Source organism: Schistocerca serialis, chromosome 12 (genome assembly GCF_023864345.2).
Source record: "Schistocerca serialis cubense isolate TAMUIC-IGC-003099 chromosome 12, iqSchSeri2.2, whole genome shotgun sequence".
Classification (NCBI taxonomy): Eukaryota; Metazoa; Arthropoda; class Insecta; order Orthoptera; family Acrididae; genus Schistocerca; species Schistocerca serialis.
Window position 1 is genome coordinate 180,703,982 of NC_064649.1, and position 22,950 is coordinate 180,726,931.

Consider the following 22,950-nt stretch of genomic DNA (forward strand, 5'->3'; position numbering starts at 1 on the left):
ATCGTCAATAAGAAGGTCTAAGGGATACAGTAAACATGAAGTCAAGCATCGGAATCTATAGCTAGTGTCACAAGAATGGTTCAAAACATAGTCAGTAAGAAGAGTCAGTATCCTTGTACTTAAATCGGCATTGTGCCTTTTGTATTTCTTTCCGATGCAATTTCTGTGTTTCATCGTCAATAAGAAGGTCAAAGGGATACAGTAATCCTGAAGTTAAGCATCGGAATCTATGACTAGTGTCACAGGAATGGTTCAAAACATAGTCAGTAAGAAGAGTAAGTCTTCTTGTATTTAAGTCGGTATTGTGCCTTTGGTATTTAATTCCGATGCAAATTCTGTGTATCATCGTCAATAAGAAGGTCCAAGGGATACAGTAAACCTGAAGTGAAGCATCGGATCTATAACTAGTGTCACAGGAATGGTTCAAAACATAGTCAGTAAGAAGAGTCAGTCTTCTTGTACTTAAGTCGGCATTGTGCCTTTTGTTCTTAATACCGATGCAATTTCTGTAATTCATCGTCAATAAGAAGGTCCAAGGGATACAGTAAACCTGGAGTGAAGCATCGGAATCTATAACTAGTGTCACAGAGACGGTTCAAAACATACACAGTAAGATGAGTCAGTATTCTTGTACTTAACTCGGCATTGTGCCTTTTCTAATTAATTCCGATGCAATTTCTGTGTTTCATCGTCAATAAGAAGGTCCTAGGGATACAGTAAGCCTGAAATGAACCATCGGAATCTATAACTAGTGTCACAGTAATGGTTCAAAACATAGACAGTTGGAAGAGTCATTCTTCTTGTACTTAAGTCGGCATTGTGCCTTTTGTATTTAATTCCGATGAAATTTCAGTGTGTCATCGTCAATACGTAGGTCCAAGGGATACAGTAAACCTGAAATGAACCATCGGAATCAATAACTAGTGTCACAGGAATGGTTCAAAACATAGACGGTAGGAAAAGTTAGTCTACATGTACTTAAGTCGGCATTGTTCCTTGTGTATTTAATTGTACTTAAGTCGGCATTGTGCATTTTGTATTTAATTCCGATGCAATTTCTGTGCTTCATCGTCAATAAGAATATCAGAGGGATACAGTAAACCTGAAGAGAAGCATCGGAATCTATAACTAGTGTCACAGGAATGGTTCAAAACATAGACAGTAGGAAAAGTCAGTCTACATGTACTAAAGTCGGCAACGAGCCTTTTGTATTTGATTCCGATGCAATTTCTGTGTTTCAACGCAATATGAAGGTCAGAGGGATACAGTAAACCTGAAGAGAAACATCGATATCTATAACTAGTGTCTCAGGAATGGTTCAAATCAAACTAAGTAAGAAGAGTCAGTCTCCTTGTACTTAAGTCGGCATTGTGCCTTTTGTATTTAATTACGATGCAATTTGTGTGTTTCATCGTCAATAAGAAGGTCCAAGGGATACAGTAGACCTGAAATGAAGCATCGGAATCTATAACTAGTGTCACACGAATGGTTCAAAACATAGTCAGTAAGAAGAGTCAGTCTTCTGGTAGTTAAGTCGGCATTGTGCCTTTTCTATTTAATTCCGATGCAATTTTTGTGTGTTTTATCGTCAATAAGAAGATCCGATGGATACAGTAAACCTGAAGTGAAGCATCGGAATCTATAACTAGTGTCACACGAATGGTTTAAAACATAGACAGTTGGAAGAGTCTGTCTTCCTGTACTTAAGTCGGCATTGTGCATTTTGTATTTAATTCCGATGCAATTTCTGTTTTTCATCGTCAATAAGAAGGTCCAAGGGATACAGTAATCCTGGAATGACGCATCGGAATCTATAACTAGTGTCACAGGAATGGTTCAAAACATAGACAGTACGAAGAGTCAGTCTTCTGATACTTAAGTCGGCATTGTGCCTTTTGTATTTAATTCCGATGTAATTTCTGTGTTTCATCGTCAATAAGAAGGACCAAGGGATACAGTAAACCTGAAATGAACCATCAGAATCTATAAATAGTGTCACAGGAATGGTTCAAAACATAGACAGTAGGAAAAGTCAGTCTACATGTACTTAAGTCGGCTTTGTGCCTTTTGTATTTAATTCCGATACAATTTCTGTGTTTCATCGTCAATAAGAAGGTCAGAGGGATACAGTAAACCTGGTGTGAAGCATCGGAATTTATACCTAGTGTCACAGGAATGGTTCAAAACATAGCCAGTAAGAAGAGTCAATCTTCTTGTACTTAAGTCGGCATTGTGTATTTTGTATTTCATTCCGATGCTATTTCTGTGTTTCATCGTAAATAAGAAGGTCCAAGGGATACAGTAAACCTGAAATGAACCATCGGAATATATAACTAGTGTCACAGGAATGGTTCAAAACATAGACAGTAAGAAGAGTCAGTCTTCTTGTACTTAAGTCGGCATTGTGCATTTTGTATTTATTTCCGATGCAATTTCTGTGTTTCATGCTCAATAAGAAGGTCCAAGGGATACAGTAGACCTAAACTGAAGCATCGGAACCTATAACTAGTGTCACAGGAATGGTTCAAAACATAGATAGTAAGAAGAGTCAGACTTCTTTCACTTAAGTCGGCATTGTGCTTTTTGTATTTTATTCCGATGCAATTTCTGTGTTTCATCGTCATGAAGAAGGTCCAAGGGATATAGTAAACCTCGAGTGAAGCATCGGAATCTATAACTATTGTCACAGGGATGGTTCAAAACATCGACAGTAAGAAGAATAAGTCTTCTTGTACTTAAGTCGGTTTTGTGCCTTTTGTAGTTAATTCCGATGCAATTTCTGTGTTTCATCGTCAATAAGAAGGTCAGAGGGATACAGTAAACCTGATGTGAAGCATCGGAATCTATAACTAGTGTCACAGGAATGGTTCAAAACATAGTCAGTATGAAGAGTCAGTCTTCCTGTACTTAAGGCATCACTGTGCCTTTTCTATTTAATTCTGATGCAATTTCTGTGTTCCATCGTCAATAAGATGGTCCAAGGGATACAGTAAACCTGGAGTGAAGCATCGGAATCTATAACTAGTGTCACAGGAATGGCTCAAAACATAGACAGTAGGAAGAGTCAGACTTCTTTCACTTAAGTCGGCATTGTGCCTTTTGTATTTAATTCCGATGCAATTTCTGTGTTTCATCGTCAATAAGAAGGTCAGAGGGATACAGTAAACCTGATGTGAAGCATCGGAATCTATAAATAGTGTCACAGGAATGGTTCAAAACATAGTCAGTAAGAAGAGTAAATCTTCTTGTACTTAAGTCAGCATTGTGCATTTTGATTTTAATTCCGATGCAATTTCTGTGTTTCATCGTCAAAAAGAAAGACCAAGGGATACAGTAGACCTAAATTGAAGCATCGGAATCTATAACTAGTGTCACAGGAATGATTCAAAACATAGACAGTAAGAAGAGTCAGTCTTCTTGTACTTAAGTCGGCATTGTGCATTTTGTATTTAATTCCGATGCAATTTCTGTGTTTCATCGTCAATAAGAAGGACCAAGGGATACAGTAGACCTAAATTTAAGCATCGGAATCTATAACTAGTGTCACAGGAATGATTCAAAACATAGACGGTAAGAAGAGTCAGTCTTCTTGTACTTAAGTCGGCATTGTGCCTTTTGTATTTAATTCCGATGCAATTTCTGTGTTTCATCGTCAATAAGAAGGTCAAAGGGATACAGTAAACCTGAAGTGAAGCATCGGAATCTATAACTAGAGTCATGGGAATGGTTCAAAACATAGTCACTAAGAAGAGTCAGTCTTCTTGTACTTAAGTCGGCATTGTGCCTTTTGTATTTAATTCCGAAACAATTTCTGTGTCTCATCGTCAATAAGAAGGTCAGAGGGATACAGTAATCCTAAAGTTAAGCATCGGAATCTATGACTAGTGTCACAGGAATGGTTCAAAACATAGACAGTAAGAAGAGTCAATCTTCTTATACTTAAGTCGGCATTGTGCCTTTTGTATTTAATTCCGATGCAATTTCTGTGTTTCATGGTCAATAAGAAGGTCCAAGGGATACAGTATACCTAAATTGAAGCATCGGAATCTATAACTAGTGTCACAGGAATGGTTCAAAACATAGACAGTAAGAAGAGTCAGTCTTCTTGTACTTTAGTCGGCATTGTGCCTTATGTATTTAATTCCGATGCAATATCTGTGTTTCATCGTCAATAAGAAGGTCAAAGGGATACAGTAAAACTGAAGTGAAGCATCGGAATCTATAACTAGAGCCACAGGAATGGTTCATAACATAGTCATTAAGAAGAGTCAGTCTTCTTGTACTTAAGTCGGCATTGTGCCTTTTGTATTTAATTCCGATGCAAATTCTGTGTTTCATCGTCAATAAGAAGGTCCAAGGGATACAGTAAACCTGGAGTGAAGCACCGGAATCTATAACTAGTGTCACAGGAATGGTTCAAAGCATAGACTGTCAGAAGCGTCAGTCTTCTTGTACTTTAGTCGGCATTGTGCCTTTTGTATTTAATTCCGATGCAATTTCTGTGTCTTATCGTCATAAAGAAGGTCCAAGAGATACAGTAAACCTGGAGTGTAGCATCGGAATCTATAACTAGTGTCACAGGGATGGTTCAAAGCGTTGACAGTAAGAAGAGTCAGTCTTCTTGTACTTAAGTCGGCATTGTGCCTATTCTATATACCTCCGATGCAATTTCTGTGATTCATCGTCAATAAGAAGGCCAGAGGGATACAGTAAACCTGGAGTGAAGCATCTGAATCTATAACTAGTGTCACAGGGATGGTTCAAAGCATTGACAGTAAGAAATGTCACCCTTCTTGTACTTAAGTCGGCATTGTGCCTTTTGTATTTAATTCCGATGCAATTTCTGTGTTTCATCGTCAATAAGATGGCCAGAGGGATACAGTAATCCTGAAGTGAAGCATCGGAATCTATGACTAGTGTCACAGGAATGGTTCAAAACATAGTCAGTAAGAAGATTCAGTTTTCTTGTACTTAAGTATGTTTTGTGCCTTTTGTATTTAATTCCGATGCAATTTCTGTGTTTCATCGTCAACAAGATGGTCCAAGGAATACAGGAAACCTGAAGTGAAGCATCGGAATCTATAACTAGTGTCGCAGGAATGGTTCAAAACATAGTCAGTATGAAGAGTCAGTCGTCTTGTACTTAAGTCATCATTGTGCCTTTTCTATTTAATTCCGATGCAATTTCTGTGTTTCATCGTCAATAAGAAGGTCAGAGGGATACAGTAAACCTGAAGTGATGCATCGGAATCTATAACTAGTGTCACAGGAATGGTTCCAACATAGTCAGTAAGAAGAGTCAGTCTTCTAGTACTTATGTCGGCATTGTGACTTTTGTATTTAATTCCTATGCAATTTCTGTGATTCAACGTCAATAAGAAGGTCACAGGGATACAGTAAACCTGAAGTGAAGCATCGGAATCTGTAACTAGTGTCACAGGAATGGTTCAAAACATATACAGTAAGAAGGGTCAGTCTTCTTGTACTTAAGTCGGCATTGTGACTTTTGTATTTAATTCCGATGTAATTTCTGTGTTTCATCATCAATAAAAAGGTGCAAGGGATACAGTAAACCAGAAGTGAAGCATCGGAATCTAAACTAGTGTCACCGGAATGGTTCAAATCATAGACAGTAAGAAGAGTCAGTCTTCTTGTACTTAAGTCGGCATTGTGCCTTTTGTATTTAATTCCGATGCAATTTCTGTGTTTCATCGTCAATAAGAAGGTCAGAGGGATACAGTAAACCTGAAGTGAAGCATCGGAATCTATAACTAGTGTCACATGAATGGTTCAAAGCAGTCAGTAAGAAGAGTCAGTCTTCTTGTACTTAAGTCGGCATTGTGCTTTTTTCTATTTAATTCCAATGCAATTTCTGTGTTTCATCGTCAATAAGAAGGTCAGAGGGATACAGTAAACCTGAAGTGAAGCATCGGAATCTATAACTAGTGTCACAGGAATGGTTCCAAACATAGACAGTAAGAAGAGTCAGTCTTCTTATACTTAAGTCGGCCTTGTGCCTTTTCTAATTAATTCCGATGGAATTTCTGTATTTCGTCGCCAATAAGATGGTCCAAAGGATACAGTAAACCTGAAGTGAAGCATCGGAATCTATAACTAATGTCACAGGAATCGTTCAAATCATAGACAGTAGGAAGAGGCAGTGTTCTTGTACTTAAGTCGGCATTGTGATTTTTTCTATTTAATTCCGATGCAATTTCTGTGTTTAATCGCCAATAAGAAGGTCAGAGGGTTACAGTAAACCTGAAGTGAAGCATCGGAATCTGTAACTAGTGTCACAGGAATGGTTCAAACATAGACAGTAGAGGGGTCAGTCTTCTTGTACTTATATCGGCATTGTCCCTTTTGTATTTAACTCCGTTGCAATTTCTGAGTTTCATCGTCAATAAGAAGGTGCAAGGGATAAAGTAAACCTGAAGTGAAGCATCGGAATCTATAACTAGTGTCACAGGAATGGTTCGAAACATAGACTGTAAGAAGAGACAGTCTTCATGTACTTAAGTCGGCATTGTACCTTTTGTATTTAATTCCGATCCAATTTCTGTGTTTCATCGTCAATTACAAGGTCAGAGGGATGCAGTAAACCTGAAGTGAAGCATCGGTAACTATAACTAGTGTCACAGGAATGGTTGAAAACAGTCAGTAAGAAGAGTCAGTCTTCTTGTACTTAAGTCGGCATTGTGCCTTTTGTATTTAATTCCGATGCAATTTCAGTGTTTCATCGTCAATAAGAAGGTCTGAGGGATACAGTAAACCAGAAGTGAAGCATCGGAATCTATAACTAGTGTCGCACTAATGGTTCAAACATAGTCAGTAAGAAGAGTCAGTCTTCTTGTACTTAAGTCGGCATTGTGCCTTTTCTATTTAATTCCGATGCAATATCTGTGTTTCATCGTCAACAAGAAGGTCAGAGGGATACAGTAAACCTGAAGTGAAGCATCGGAATCTATAACTAGTGTCACAGGAATGGTTCCAAACATGGTCAGTAAGAAGAGTCAGTGTTCTTGTACTTAAGTCGGTGTTGTGCCTTTTCTAATTATTTCCGATGCAATTTCTGTGTTTCACCGTCAATAAGAAGGTCAGAGGGATACAGTAAACCTGAAGAGAAGCATCGGAATCCATAACTAGTGTCACAGGAATAAATCAAGGTACAGTCAGTAAGAAGAGTCAGTCTTCTTGTACTTCAGTCGGCATTGTGCCTTTTCTATTTAATTCCGATGCAATTTCTGTGTTTCATCGTCAAATAGAAGGTCAGAGGGATACAGTAAACCTGAAGTGAAGCATCGGAATCTATAACTAGTGTCACAGGAATGGTTCAAACATAGACAGTAGGAAGATTCAGTCTACATGTACTTAAGTCGGCATTGTGCCTTTTGTATTTATAACCGATGCAATTTCTGTGTTTCATCGTCAATAAGAAGGTCAGAGGTATACAGTACACCTGAAGTGAAGCATCGGAATCTATAACTAGTGTCAAAGGAACGGTTCAAAACATAGTCAGTAAGAAGAGTCAGTCTTCTTGTACTTAAGTCGGCATTGTGCCTTTTGGATTTAATTCCGATGCAATTTCTGTGTTTCATCGTCAACAAGTATGTCCAAGGGATACAGTAAACCTGAAGTGGAGCATCGGAATCTATAACTAGTGTCACAGGAATGGTTCAAAACATAGACAGTAAGAAGAGTCAGTCTTCTTGTACTTAAGTCTGCATGGTGCCCTTTTCAATTTAATTCCGATGCAAATACTGTGTCTCATCGTCAATAAGAAAGTCAGAGGGATACAGTAAACCTGAAATGAAGCATCGGAATCTCTAACCAGTGTCACAGGAATGTTTCAACACATAGTCAGTAAGAAGAGTCAGTGTTCTAGTACTGAGTCGGCATTGTGCCTTTTGTATTTAATTCTGACGCCATTTCTGTGTTTCATCGTCAATAAGAAGGTCAAAGGGATACAGTAAACCTGAAGTGAGGCATCGGAATCTATAACTAGTGTCTCAGGAATGGTTCAAAACATAGACAGTAAGAAGAGTCAGTCTTCTTGTACTAAAGTCAGCATTGTGCCTTTTGTATTTAATTCTGATGCAATTTCTGTGTTTCATCGTCAATAAGAAGGTCAGAGGGATACATTAAACCTGAAGTGAAGCATCGGAATCTATAACTAGTGTCGCAGGAATGGTTCAAAACAGTCAGTAAGAAGAGTCAGTCTTCTTGTACTTAAGTCGGTATTGTGCCTTATGTATTTAATTCCGATGCATTTGCTGTGTTTCATCTTCAATGTGAGGGTCCAAGGGATACAGTAAACCTGAAGTGAAGCATCGGAATCTATAACTAGTGTCACAGGAATGGTTCAAAACATAGACTGTAAGAAGAGACAGTCTTCATGTACTTATATCGGCATTGTCCCATTTGTATTTAATTCCGATGCAATTTCTGTGTTTCATCGTCAATAAGAAGGTGCAAGGGATAAAGTAAACTTGAATTGAAGCATCGGAATCTATAACTAGTGTCGCACTAATGGTTCAAACATAGTCAGTAAGATGAGTCAGTATTCTTGTACTTAAGTCGGCATTGTGCCTTTTGTATTTAGTTCCGATGCAATTTCTGTGTTTCATCGTCAATAAGAAGGTCCTAGGGATACAGTAAACCTGAAGTGAAGCATCGGAATCTATAACTAGTGTCACAGGAATTTTTCAAAACAGTCTGTAAGAAGAGTCTGTCTTCATGTACTTAAGTCGACATAGTGCCTTTTGTATTTAATTACGATGCAATGTCTGTATTTCATCGTCAATAAGAAGGTCAGAGGGATACAGTAAACCAGAAGTGAAGCATCGGAATCTATAACTAGTGTCGCACTAATGGTTCAAACATAGTCAGTAAGAAGAGTCAGTGTTCTTGTACTTAAGTCGGCATTGTGCCTTTTCTATTTAATTCCGATGCAATATCTGTGTTTCATCGTCAATAAGAAGGTCAGAGGGATACAGTAAACCTGAAGTGAAGCATCGGAATCTATAACTAGTGTCACAGGAATGGTTCCAAACATTGTCAGTAAGAAGAGTCAGTCTTCTTGTACTTAAGTAGGCATTGTGCCTTTTCTATTTAATTCCGATGCAATATTTGTGTTACGTCGCCAATAAGAAGGTTCAAAGGATACAGTAAACCTGAAGTGAGGCATCGGAATCCATAACTAATGTCACAGGAATCGTTCAAAACAAAGCCAGTAGGAAGAGTCAGTCTTCTTGTACTTAAGTCGGCATTGTGCCTTTTGTATTTAGTTCCGATGCAATGTCTGTGTTTCATCGTCAATAAGAAGGTCCTAGGGGTACAGTAAACCTGAAGTGAAGCATCAAGATCTACAACTAGTGTCACAGGAATGGTTCAAAACGTAGTCAGTAATAAGAGTCAGTCTTCTTGTTCTTGAGTCGGCATTGAGCCTTTTCTATTTAATTCTGATGCAATTTCTGTGTTTCATCGTCAAATAGAAGGTCAGAGGGATACAGTAAACCTGAAGTGAAGCATCGGAATCTATAACTAGTGTCACAGGAATGGTTCAAACATAGACAGTAGGAAGATTCAGTCTACATGTACTTAAGTCGGCATTGTGCCTTTTGTATTTATAACCGATTCAATTTCTGTGTTTCATCGTCAATAAGAAGGTCAGAGGGATACAGTAAACCTGAAGTGAAGCATCGGAATCTATAACTAGTGTCAAAGGAACGGTTCAAAACATAGTCAGTAAAAAGAGTCAGTCTTCTTGTACTTAAGTCGGCATTGTGCCTTTTTGATTTAATTCCGATGCAATTTCTGTGTTTCATCGTCAACAAGTATGTCCAAGGGATACAGTAAACCTGAAGTGGAGCATCGGAATCTATAACTAGTGTCACAGGAATGGTTCAAAACATAGACAGTAAGAAGAGTCAGTCTTCTTGTACTTAAGTCTGCATGGTGCCCTTTTCAATTTTATTCCGATGCAAATACTGTGTCTCATCGTCAATAAGAAAGTCAGAGGGATACAGTAAACCTGAAATGAAGCATCGGAATCTCTAACCAGTGTCACAGGAATGGTTCAACACATAGTCAGTAAGAAGAGTCAGTCTTCTAGTACTGAGTCGGCATTGTGCCTTTTGTATTTAATTCTGACGCCATTTCTGTGTTTCATCGTCAATAAGAAGGTCAAAGGGATACAGTAAACCTGAAGTGAGGCATCGGAATCTATAACTAGTGTCTCAGGAATGGTTCAAAACATAGACAGTAAGAAGAGTCAGTTTTCTTGTACTAAAGTCAGCATTGTGCCTTTTGTATTTAATTCCGATGCAATTTCTGTGTTTCATCGTCAATTAGAAGGTCAGAGGGATACATTAAACCTGAAGTGAAGCATCGGAATCTATAACTAGTGTCGCAGGAATGGTTCAAAACAGTCAGTAAGAAGAGTCAGTCTTCTTGTACTTAAGTCGGTATTGTGCCTTATGTATTTAATTCCGATGCATTTGCTGTGTTTCATCTTCAATGTGAGGGTCCAAGGGATACAGTAAACCTGAAGTGAAGCATCGGAATCTATAACTAGTGTCACAGGAATGGTTCAAAACATAGACTGTAAGAAGAGACAGTCTTCATGTACTTAAGTCGGCATTGTGCTTTTGTATTTAATTCCGATCCAATTTCTATGTTTCATCGTCAATTACAAGGTCAGAGGGATGCAGTAAACCTGAAGTGAAGCATCGGAATCTATAACTAGTGTCCCAGGAATGGTTCCAAACAGTCAGTAACAAGAGTCAGTCTTCTTGTACTTAAGTCGGTATTGTGCCTTTTGTATTTAATTCCGATGCAATTTCTGTGTTTCATCGTCAATAAGAAGGTCAAAGGGATACAGTAAACCTGAAGTGAGGCATCGGAATCTATAACTAGTGTCACAGGAATGGTTCAAATCATAGACAGTAAGAAGAGTCAGTCTTCTTGTACTTAAGTCTGCATGGTGCCCTTTTCAATTTAATTCCGATGCAATTACTGTGTTTCATCGTCAATAAGAGGGTCAGAGGGATACAGTAAACCTGAAATAAAGCATCGGATCTCTAACTAGTGTCACAGGAATGGTTCAACACATAGTCAGTAAGAAGAGTCAGTCTTCTTGTACTTAAGTCGGCATTGTGCCTTTTGTATTTTATTCCGATGCAATTTCTGTGTTTCATCGTCAATAAGAAGGTCAAAGGGATACAGTAAACCTGAAGTGAGGCGTCGGAATCTATAACTAATGTTACAGGAATGGATCAAAACATAGACAGTAAGAAGAGTCAGGTCTTCTTGTACTTAAGTCGGCATTGTGCCTTTTGTATTTCATTCCGATGAAATTTCTGTGTTTCATCGTCAATAAGAAGTTCAGAGGGATACATTAAACCTGTAGTGAAGCATCGGAATCTATAACTAGTGTCGCAGGAATGGTTCAAAACAGTCAGTAAGAAGAGTCAGTCTTCTTGTACTTAGTCGGCATTGTGCCTTATGTATTTAATTCCGATGCATTTTCTGTGTTTCATCGTCAATGAGAAGGTCCAAGGTATACAGCAAACCTGAAGTGAAGCATCGGAATCTATAACTAGTGTCACAGGAATGGTTCAAAACATAGACTGTAAGAAGAGCCAGTCTTCATGTACTTAAGTCGGCATTGTGCCTTTTGTATTTAAATCCGATCCAATTTCTGGGTTTCATCGTCAATTCCAAGGTCAGAGGGATGCAGTAAACCTGAAGTGAAGCAACGGAATCTATAACTAGTGTCACAGGAATGGATCAAGTTACAGTCAGTAAGAAGAGTCAGTCTTCTTGTACTTACGTTGGAATTGTGCCTTTTGTATTTAATTCCGATGCACTATCTGTGTTTCATTGTCAATAAGAAGGTCCGAGGGATACAGTAAACCTCAAAAGAAGCATCGGAATCTATAACTAGTGTCACAGGAATGGTTCAAACATAGAGAGTGGGAAGATTCAGTCTACATGTACTTAAGTCGGCATTGTGCCTTTTGTATTTATATCCGATGCTATTTCTGTGTTTTATCGTCAATAAGAAGGTCAGAGGGATACAGTAAACCTGAAGTGAAGGATCGGAATCTATAACTAGTGTCACAGGAATTGTTCAAACATAGTCAGTAAGAAGAGTCAGTCTTCTTGTGCATAAGTCGGCATTGTGCTTTTGGATTTAATTCCGATGCAATTTCTGTGTTTCATCGTCAAAGAGTAGGTCCAAGGGATACAGTAAACCTGAAGTGGAGCATCGGAATCCATAACTAGTGTCACAGGAATGATTCAAAACATAGACAGTAAGAAGAGTCAGTCATCTTGTACTTTAGTCGGCATTGTGCCCTTTTCAATTTAATTCCGATGCAATTTCTGTGTTTCATCGTCAATAAGAAGGTCCAAAGGATACAGTAAACCTGAAGTGAAGCATCGGAATCCATAACTAGTGTCACAGGAATGGATCAAGGTATATTCAGTAAGAAGAGTCAGTCTTCTTGTACTTAAGTTTTAATTGTGCTTTTGTATTTAATTCCGATGCACTATCTGTGTTTCATTGTCAATAAGAAGGTCCAAGGGATACAGTAAACCTCAAAAGAAGCATCGGAATCTATAACTAGTGTCACAGGAATGGTTCAAACATAGTCAGTAAGAACAGTCAGTCTTCTTGTACATAAGTCGGCATTGTGCTTTTGGATTTAATTCCGATGCAATTTCAGTGTTTCATCGTCAACAAGTAGGTCCAAGGGACACAGTAAACCTGAAGTGGAGCATCGGAATATATAACTAGTGTCACAGGAATGATTAAAAACATAGACAGTAAGAAGAGTCAGTCATCTTGTACTTTAGTCGGCATTGTGCCCTTTTCCAATTTAATTCCGATGCAATTTCTGTGTTTCATCGTCAATAAGAAGGTCCAAAGGATACAGTAAACCTGAAGTGAAGCATCGGAATCTATAACTAGTGTCACAGGAATGGATCAAGGTATAGTCAGTAAGAAGAGTCAGTCTTCTTGTACTTAAGTTGGAATTGTGCCTTTTGTATTTAATTCCGATGCACTATCTGTGTTTCATTGTCAATAATATGGTCCAAGGGATACAGTAAACCTCAAAAGAAGCATCGGAATCTATAACTAGTGTCACCGGAATGGTTCAAACATAATCAGTAAGAAGAGTCAGTCTCCTTGTACTTATGTCGGCATTGTGCCTTTTGTATTTAATTCCGATGCAATTTCTGTGTTTCATCGTGAATAAGAAGGTCCAAGGGATACAGTAAACCTGAAGTGAAGCATCGGAATGTGTAACTAGCGTCACAGGAATGGTTCAAAACATACACACTAAGAAGAGTCAGTCTGCTTGTACTTAAGTTGGCATTGTGCCTTTTGAATTTAATTGCGATGAAATTTCTGTGTTTCATCGTCAATAAGAAGGTCCAAGGGATACAGTAAACCTGAAGTGAAGCATCGGAATGTGTAACTAGCGTCACAGGAATGGTTCAAAACATAGACACTAAGAAGAGACAGACTGCTTGAACTTAAGACAGCATTGTGCCTTTTCTATTTAATACCGATGCAATTTCTGTGTTTCATCGTCAATAAGAAGGTCAGAGGGATACAGTGAACCTGAGGAGAAGCATCGGAATCTATAACTAGTCTCACAGGAATGGTTCAAAACATAGACAGTAGGAAGAGTCAGACTTGTTATACTTAAGTCGGCATTGTGCCTTTTCTATTAATTTCGATGCAATTACTGTGTTTAATCGTCAATAAGGAGGTCAGAGGGATACAGTAAACCTGAAGTGAAGCATCGGAATCTCTAACTAGTGTCACAGGAATGGTTCAACACAAAGTCAGTAAGAGGTGTCAGTCTTCTTGTACTTAAGTCGGCATTGTTCCTTTTGTATTTAATTCCGATGCAATTTCTGTGTTTCATCGTCAATAAGAAGATCCAAGGGATACAGTAAACCTGAAGTGAAGGATCGCAATGTGTAACTAGCATCACAGGAATGGTTCAAAACATAGACACTAAGAAGAGTCAGTCTGCTTGTACTTAAGACGGCATTGTGCCTTTTCTATTTAATGTCGATGCAATTTCTGTGTTTCATCGTCAATATGAAGGTCAGAGAGATACAGTGAATCTGAGGTGAAGCATCAGAATTTATAACTAGTGTCACAGGAATGGTTCAAAACATAGACAGTAGGAAGTGTCAGACTTCTTTTACTTAAGTCGGCATTGTGCATTTTCTATTTAATTCCCACGCAATTCCTGTGTTTCGTCGCTAATAAGAAGGTCCAAACGATACAGTAAGCCTGAAGTGAAGCATCGGAATCCATAACTAATGTCACAGGAATCGTTTAAAACATAGACAGTAGGAAGAGTCGGTCTTCTTGTACTTAAGTCGGCATTGTGCCATTTGTATTTAGTTCCGATGCAATTTCTGTGTTTCATCGTCAATAAGAAGGTCCAAAGGATACAGTAAACCTGAAATGAAGCATCGGGATCTATAACTAGTGTCACAGGAATGGATCAAGGTATAGTCAGTAAGAAGAGTCAGTCTTCTTGTACTTAAGTTGGAATTGTGGCTTTTGTATTTAATTCCGATGCACTATCTGTGTTTCATTGTCAATATTAAGGTCCAAGGGATACAGTAAACCTCAAAAGAAACATCGAAATCTATAACTAGTGTCACAGGAATGGTTCAAACATAGACAGTGGGAAGATTCAATCTATATGTACTTCAGCCGGCATTGTGCCTTTTGTATTTATAGACGATGCAATTTCTGTGTTTCATCGTCAATAAGAAGGTCAGAGGGATACAGTAAACCTGAAGTGAAGCATCGGAATCTATAACTAGTGTCACAGGAATGGTTCAAACATAGTCAGTAAGAACAGTCAGTCTTCTTGTACATAAGTCGGCATTGTGCTTTTGGATTTAATTCCGATGCAATTTCTGTGTTTCATCGTCAACAAGTAGATCCAAGGGATACAGTAAACCTGAAGTGGAGCTTCGGAATCCATAACTAGTGTCACAGGAATGATTCAAACATAGACAGTAAGAAGAGTCAGTCATCTTGTACTTTAGTCGGCATTGTGCCCTTTTCAATTTAATTCCGATGCAATAACTGTGTTTCCTCGTCAATAAGAAGGTCAGAGGGATACAGAAAAACCTCAAGTGAAGCATCGGAATATCTAACAATTGTCACAGGAATGGTTCAAAACATAGTCAGTAATAACAGTCAGTCTTCTTGTACTTAAGTCGGCATTGTGCCTTTTGTATTTAATTCCGATGCAATTTCTGTGTTGCATCGTCAATGAGAAGGTCCAAAGGATACAGTAAACCTGAAGTGAAGCATCGGAATCTATAACTAGTGTCACAGGAATGGACCAAGGTATAGTCAGTAAGAAGAGTCAGTCTTCTTGTACTAAAGTTGGAATTGTGCCTTTTGTATTTAATTCCGATGCACTATCTGTGTTTCATTGTCAATAAGAAGGTCCAAGGGATACAGCAAACCTCAAAAGAAGCATCGGAATCTATAACTAGTGTCACAGGAATGGTTCAAATATAGAAAGTGGGAAGATTCAGTCTACATGTACTTAAGTCGGCATTGTGCCTTTTGTATTTATATCCGATGCAATTTCTGTGTTTCATCGTCAATAAGAAGGTCAGAGGGATACAGTAAACCTGAAGTGAAGCATCGGAATCTATAACTAGTGTCACAGGAATGGTTCAAACATAGTCAGTAAGAACAGTCAGTCTTCTTGTACATAAGTCGGCATTGTGCCTTTGGATTTAATTCCGATGTAATTTCTGTGTTTCATCGTCAACAAGTAGGTCCAAGGGATACAGTAAACCTGAAGTGGAGCATCGGAATCCATAACTAGTGTCACAGGAATGACTCAAAACATAGACAGTAAGAAGAGTCAGTCATCTTGGACTTTAGTCGGCATTGTGCCCTTTTCAATTTAATTCTGATGCAATTTCTGTGTTTCATCGTCAATAAGAGGGTCCAAAGGATACAGTAAACCTGAAGTGAAGCATCGGAATCTATAACTAGTGTCACAGGAATGGATCAAGGTATAGTCAGTAATACGAGTCAGTCTTCTTGTACTTAAGTTGGAATTGTGCCTTTTTTATTAAATTCCGATGCACTATCTGTGTTTCATTGTCAATAAGAAGGTCCAAGGGATACAGTAAACCTCAAAAGAAGCATCGGAATCTATAACTAGTGTCACAGGAATGGTTCAAACATAGACAGTGGGAAGATTTAGTCTACATGTACTTAAGTCGGCATTGTGCCTTTTGTATTTATATCCGATGCAATTTCTGTGTTTCATCGTCAATAAGAAGGTCAGAGGGATACACTAAACCTGAAGTGAAGCATCGGAATCTATAACTAGTGTCACAGGAATGGTTCAAACATTGTCAGTAAGAAGAGTCTGTCTTCTTGTACTTCAGTCGGCATTGTGCCTTTTGTATTTAATTCCGATGCAATTTCTGTGTTTCAACGTCAATAAGAACGTCCAAGGGATACAGTAAGCCTGAAGTGAAGCATCGGAATGCGTAACTAGCGTCACAGGAATGGTTCCAATCATAGACACTAAGAAGAGTGAGTCTGCTTGTACTTAAGTTGGCATTGTGCCTTTTGTATTTAATTGCGATGCAATTTCTGTGTTTCATCGTCAATAAGAAGGTCCAAGGGATACAGTAAACCTGAAGTGAAGCATCTTAATGTGTAACTAGCGTTACAGGAATGGTTCAAATCTTAGACACTAAGAAGAGACAGTCTGCTTGGACTTAAGACAGCATTGTGCCTTTTCTATTTAATACCGATGCAATTTCTGTGTTTCATCGTCAATAAGAAGGTCAGAGGGATACAGTGAACCTGAGGTGAAGCATCGGAATCTATAACTAGTGTCACAGGAATGGTTCAAAACATAGACAGTAAGAAGAGTCAGACTTGATTTACTTAAGTCGGCGTTGTGCCTTTTCTATTTAATTACGATGCAATTACTGTGTTTTATCGTCAATAAGGAGGTCAGAGGGATACAGTAAACCTGAAGTGAAGCATCGGAATCTCTAACTAGTGTCACAGGAATGGTTCAACACATAGTCAGTAAGAAGTGTCAGTCTTCTTGTACTTAAGTCGGCATTGTGTCTTTTGCATTTAATTCCGATCCAATTTCTGTGTTTCATCGTCAATTACAAGGTCAGAGGGATGCAGTATACCTGTAGTGAAGCATCGGAATCTATAACTAGTGTCACAGGAATGGTTCAAAACAGTCAGTAAGAAGAGTCTGTCTTCATGTACTTTAGTCGGCATTGTGCCTTTTGTATTTAATTCCGATGCAATTTCTGTGTTTCATCGCAAATAAGAAGGTCAGAGGGATACAGTAAACCAGAAGTGAAGCATCGGAATCTATAACTAGTGTCGCACTAATGGTTCAAACATAGTCAGTAAGAAGAGTCAGTCTTCTTGTACTTAAGTCGGCATTGTGCCTTTTCTATTTAATTCCGATGCAATATCTGTGTTTCATCGTCAATAAGAAGGTCAGAGGGATACAGTAAACCGGATGTGAAGCATCGGAATCTATAACTAGTGTCACAGGAATGGTTCCAAACATGGTCAGTAAGAAGAGTCAGTCTTCTTGTACTTAAGTCGGCATTGTGCCTTTTCTATTTAATTCCGATGCAATATTTGTGTTACGTCGCCAATAAGAAGGTCCAAAGGATACAGTAAACCTGAAGTGAAGCATCGGAATCCATAACTAATGTCACAGGAATCGTTCAAAACATAGACAGTAGTAAGAGTCAGTCTTCTTGTACTTAAGTCGGCATTGTGCCTTTTGTATTTAGTTCCGATGCAATTTCTGTGTTCATCGTCAATAAGAAGGTCCTAGGGATACAGTAAACCTGAACTGAAGCATCGGAATCTACAACGAGTGTCACAGGAATGGTTCAAAGCATAGTCAGTAATAAGAGTCAGTCTTCTTGTACTTAAGTCGGCATTGTGCCTTTTGGATTTAATTCCGATGCAATTTTTTGTGTTTCATCGTCAAAAAGTATGTCCAAGGGATACAGTAAACCTGAAGTGGAGCATTGGAATCTATAACTAGTGTCACAGGAATGGTTCAAAACATAGACAGTAAGAAGAGTTAGTCTTCTTGTACTTAAGTCTGCATGGTGCTCTTTTCAATTTAATTCCGATGCAATTAGTGTGTTTCATCGTCAATACGAAGGTCAGAGGGATACAGTAAACCTGAAATGAAGCATCGGAATCTCTAACTAGTGTCACAGGAATGGTTCAACACATAGTCATTATGAAGAGTCAGTCTTCTTGTACTTAAGTCGGCATTGTGCCTTTTGTATTTAATTCCGATGCAATTTCTGTGTTTCATCGTCAATAAGAAGGTCAAAGGGATACAGTAAACCTGAAGTGAGGCATCGGAATCTATAACTAGTGTCACAGGAATGGTTCAAAACAGTCAGTAAGAAGTGTCAGTCTTCTTGTACTTAGGTCGGCATTGTGCCTTATGTATCTAATTCCGATGCATTTGCTGTGTTTCATCGACAATGAGAAGGTCCAAGGGATACAGTAAACCTGAAGTGAAGCATCGGAATCTATAACTAGTGTCACAGGAATGGTTCAAAACAGACTGCAAGAAGAGACAGTCTTCATGTACGTAAGTCGGCATAGTGCCTTTTGTATTTAATTCCGATCCAATTTCTGTGTTTCATCGTCAATTGCAAGGTCAGAGGGATGCAGTAAACCTGAAGTGAAGCATCGGAATCTATAACTAGTGTCACAGGAACTGTTCAAAACAGTCAGTAAGAAGAGTCAGTCTTCTTGTACTTAAGTCGGCATTGTGCCTTTTGTATTTAATTCCGATGCAATTTCTGTGTTTCATCGTCAATAAGAAGGTCCAAGGGATACAGTAAACGTGAAGTGAAGCATCGGAATCTATAACTAGTGTCACAGGAATGGTTCAAAACATAGACAGTAAGAAGAGTCAGTCTTCTTGTACTTAAATCGGCATTGTGCCTTTTCTATTTAATTCCGATGCAATTTCTGTGTTTCGTCGCCAATAAGAGGGTCCAAAGGATACAGTAAACCTGAAATGAAGCATCGGAATCCATAACTAATGTCACAGGAATCGTTCAAAACATGGACAGTAGGAAGAGTCAGTCTTCTTGTACTTAAGTCGGCATTGTGCCTTTTGTATTTAGTTCCGATGCAATTTCTGTGTTTCATGGTCAATAAGAAGGTCCTAGGGATACAGTAAACCGGAACTGAAGCATCGGAATCTACAACTAGTGTCACAGGAATGGTTCAAAACATAGACAGTAGGAAGAGTCAGACTTGTTTTACTTAAGTCGGCATTGTGCCTTTTCTATTTAATTTCGATGCAGTTACTGTGTTTTATCGTCAATAAAGAGGTCAGAGGGATACAGTAAACCTGAAGTGAAGCATCGGAAACTCTAACTAGTGTCACAGGAATGGATCAACACATAGTCCATAAGAAGTGTCAGTCTTCTTGTAATTAAGTCGGCATTGTGCCTTTTGTATTTAATTCCGATGCAATTTCTGTGTTTCATCGTCAATAAGAAGGACCAAAGGATACAGTAAACCTGAAGTGAAGCATCGGAATCTATAACTAGAGTCACAGGAATGGATCAAGGTATAGTCAGAAAGAAGAGTCAGTCTTCTTGTACTTAAGATGGAATTGTGCCTTTTGTATTTAATTCCGATGCACTATCTGTGTTTCATTGTCAATAAGAAGATCCAAGGGATACAGTAACCCTCAAAAGAAGCATCGGAATCTATAACTAGTGTCACAGGAATGGTTCAAACATAGACAGTGGGTAGATTCAGTCTACATGTACTTAAGTCGGCATTGTGCCTTTTGTATTTATATCCGATGCAATTTCTGTGTTTCATCGTCAATAAGAAGGTCAGAGGGATACAGTAAACCTGAAGTGAAGTATCGGAATCTATAACTAGTGTCACAGGAATGGTTCAAACATAGTCAGTAAGAACCGTCAGTCTTCTTGTACATAAGTCGGCATTGTGCTTTTGGATTTAATTCCGATGCAATTTCTGTGTTTCATCGTCAACAAGTAGGTCCAAGGGATACAGTAAACCTGAAGTGGAGTATCGGAATCCATAACTAGTGTCACAGGAATGATTCAAAACATAGACAGTAAGAAAAGTCAGTCATCTTGTACTTTAGTCGGCATTGTGCCTTTTGCATTTAATTGCGTTGCAATTTATTTCTTTCATCGTCAATAAGAAGATCCAAGGGATACATTAAACCTGAAGTGAAGCATCGGAATGTGTAACTAGCGTCACAGGGATGGTTCAAAACATAGACACTAAGAAGAGACACTCTGCTTGAACTTAAGACAGCATTGTGCCTTTTCTATTTAATACCGATGAAATTTCTGTGTTTCATCGTCAATAAGAAGGTCAGAGGGATATAGTGAACCTGAGGAGAAGCATCGGAATCTATAACTAGTGTCACAGGAATGGTTCAAAACATAGACAGTAGGAAGAGTCAGACTTGTTTTACTTATGTCGGCATTGTGCCTTTTATATTTAATTTCGATGCAATTACTGTGTTTTATCGTCATTAAGGAGGTCAGAGGGATACAGTAAACCTGAAGTGAAGTATCGGAATCTCTAACTAGTGTCACAGGAATGGTTCAACACATAGTCAGAAGTGTCAGTCTTCTTGTACGTAAGTCGACATTGGGCCTTTTGTATTTAATTCCGATGCAATTTCTGTGTTTCATCGTCAATAAGAAGATCCAAGGCATACAGTAAACCTGAAGTGAAGCATCGCAATGTGTAACTAGCATCACAGGAATGGTTCAAAACATAGACACTAAGAAGAGTCAGTCAGCTAGTACTTAAGACGGCATTGTGCCTTTTCTATTTAATGCCGATGCAATTTCTGTGTTTCATCGTCAATATGAAGGTCAGAGGGATACAGTGAACCTGAGGTGAAGCATCGGAATCTATAACTAGTGTCACAGGAATGGTTCAAAACATAGACAGTAGGAAGTGTCAGACTTCTTATACTTAAGTCGGCATTGTGCCTTTTCTATTTAATTCCGACGCAATTCCTGTGTTTCGTCGCTAATAAGAAGGTCCAAAGGATACAGTAAGCCTGAAGTGAAGCATCGGAATCCATAACTAATGTCACAGGAATCGTTCAAAACATAGACAATAGGAAGAGTCGGTCTTCTTGTACTTAAGTCGGCATTGTGCCATTTGTATTTAGTTCCGATGCAATTTCTGTGTTTCATCGTCAATAAGAAGGTCCAAAGGATACAGTAAACCTGAAGTGAAGCATCGGAATCTATAACTAGTGTCACAGGAATGGATCAAGGTATAGTCAGTAAGAAGAGTCAGTCTTCTTGTATTTAAGTTGGAATTGTGCCTTTTGTATTTAATTCCGATGCACTATCTGTGTTTCATTGTCAATAAGAAGGTCCAAGGGATACAGTAAACCTCAAAAGAAGCATCTGAATCTATAACTAGTGTCACAGGAATGGTTCAAACATAGACAGTGGGAAGATTCAATCTACATGTACTTAAGTCGGCATTGTGCCTTTTGTATTTATATCCGATGCAATTTCTGTGTTTCATCGTCAATAAGAAGGTCAGAGGGATACAGTAAACCTGAAGTGAAGCATCGGAATCTATAACTAGTGTCACAGGAATGGTTCAAACATAGTCAGTAAGAACAGTCAGTCTTCTTGTACATAAATCGCCATTGTGCTTTTGGATTTAATTCCGATGCTATTTCTGTGTTTCATCGTCAACAAGTAGGTCCAAGGGATACAGTAAACCTGAAGTGGAGCATCGGAATCCATAACTAGTGTCACAGGAATGATTCAAAACATAGACAGTAAGAAGAGTCAGTCATCTTGTACTTTAGTCGGCATTGTGCCCTTTTCAATTTAATTCCTATGCAATTACTGTGTTTCATCGTCAATAAGAAAGTCAGAGGGATACAGTTAACCTGAAATGAAGCATCGGAATCTCTAACTAGTGTCACAGGAATGGTTCAACACATACTCAGTAATAACAGTCAGTCTTCTTGTACTTAAGTCGGCATTGTGCCTTTTGTATTTAATTCCGATGCAATTTCTGTGTTTCATCGTCAATAAGAAGGTCCAAGGTATACAGTCAACCTGAAGTGAAGCATCGGAATGTGTAACTAGCGTCACAGGAATGGTTCAAGTCATAGACACTAAGAAGAGTGAGTCTGCTTGTACTTAAGTTGGCATTGTGCCTTTTGTATTTAATTGCGATGCAATTTCTGTGTTTCATCGTCAATAAGAAGGTCCAAGGGATACAGTAAACCTGAAGTGAAGCATCGGAATGTGTAACTTGCGTTACAGGAATGGTTCAAAACTTAGACTCTAAGAAGAGACAGTCTGCTTGAACTTAAGACAGCATTGTGCCTTTTCTATTTAATACCGATGCAATTTCTGTGTTTCATCGTCAATAAGAAGGTCAGAGGGATACAGTGAACCTGAGGTGAGCATCGGAATCTATAACTAGTGTCACAGGAATGGTTCAAACATGGACAGTAGGAAGAGTCAGACTTGTTTTACTTAAGTCGGCATTGTGTCTTTTCTATTTAATTTCGATTTAATTACCGTTTTTTATCGTCAATAAGGAGGTCAGAGGGATACAGTAAACCTGAAGTGAAGCATCGGAATCTCTAACTAGTGTCACAGGAATGGTTCAACACATAGTCAGTATGAAGTGTCAGTCTTCTTGTTCTTAAGTCGGCATATTGCCTTTTGTACTTAATTCCGATGCAATTTCTGTGTTTCATCGTCAATAAGAAGATCCAAGGGATACAGTAAACCTGAAGTGAAGCAACGGAATGTGTAACTAGCATCACAGGAATGGTTCAAAGCATA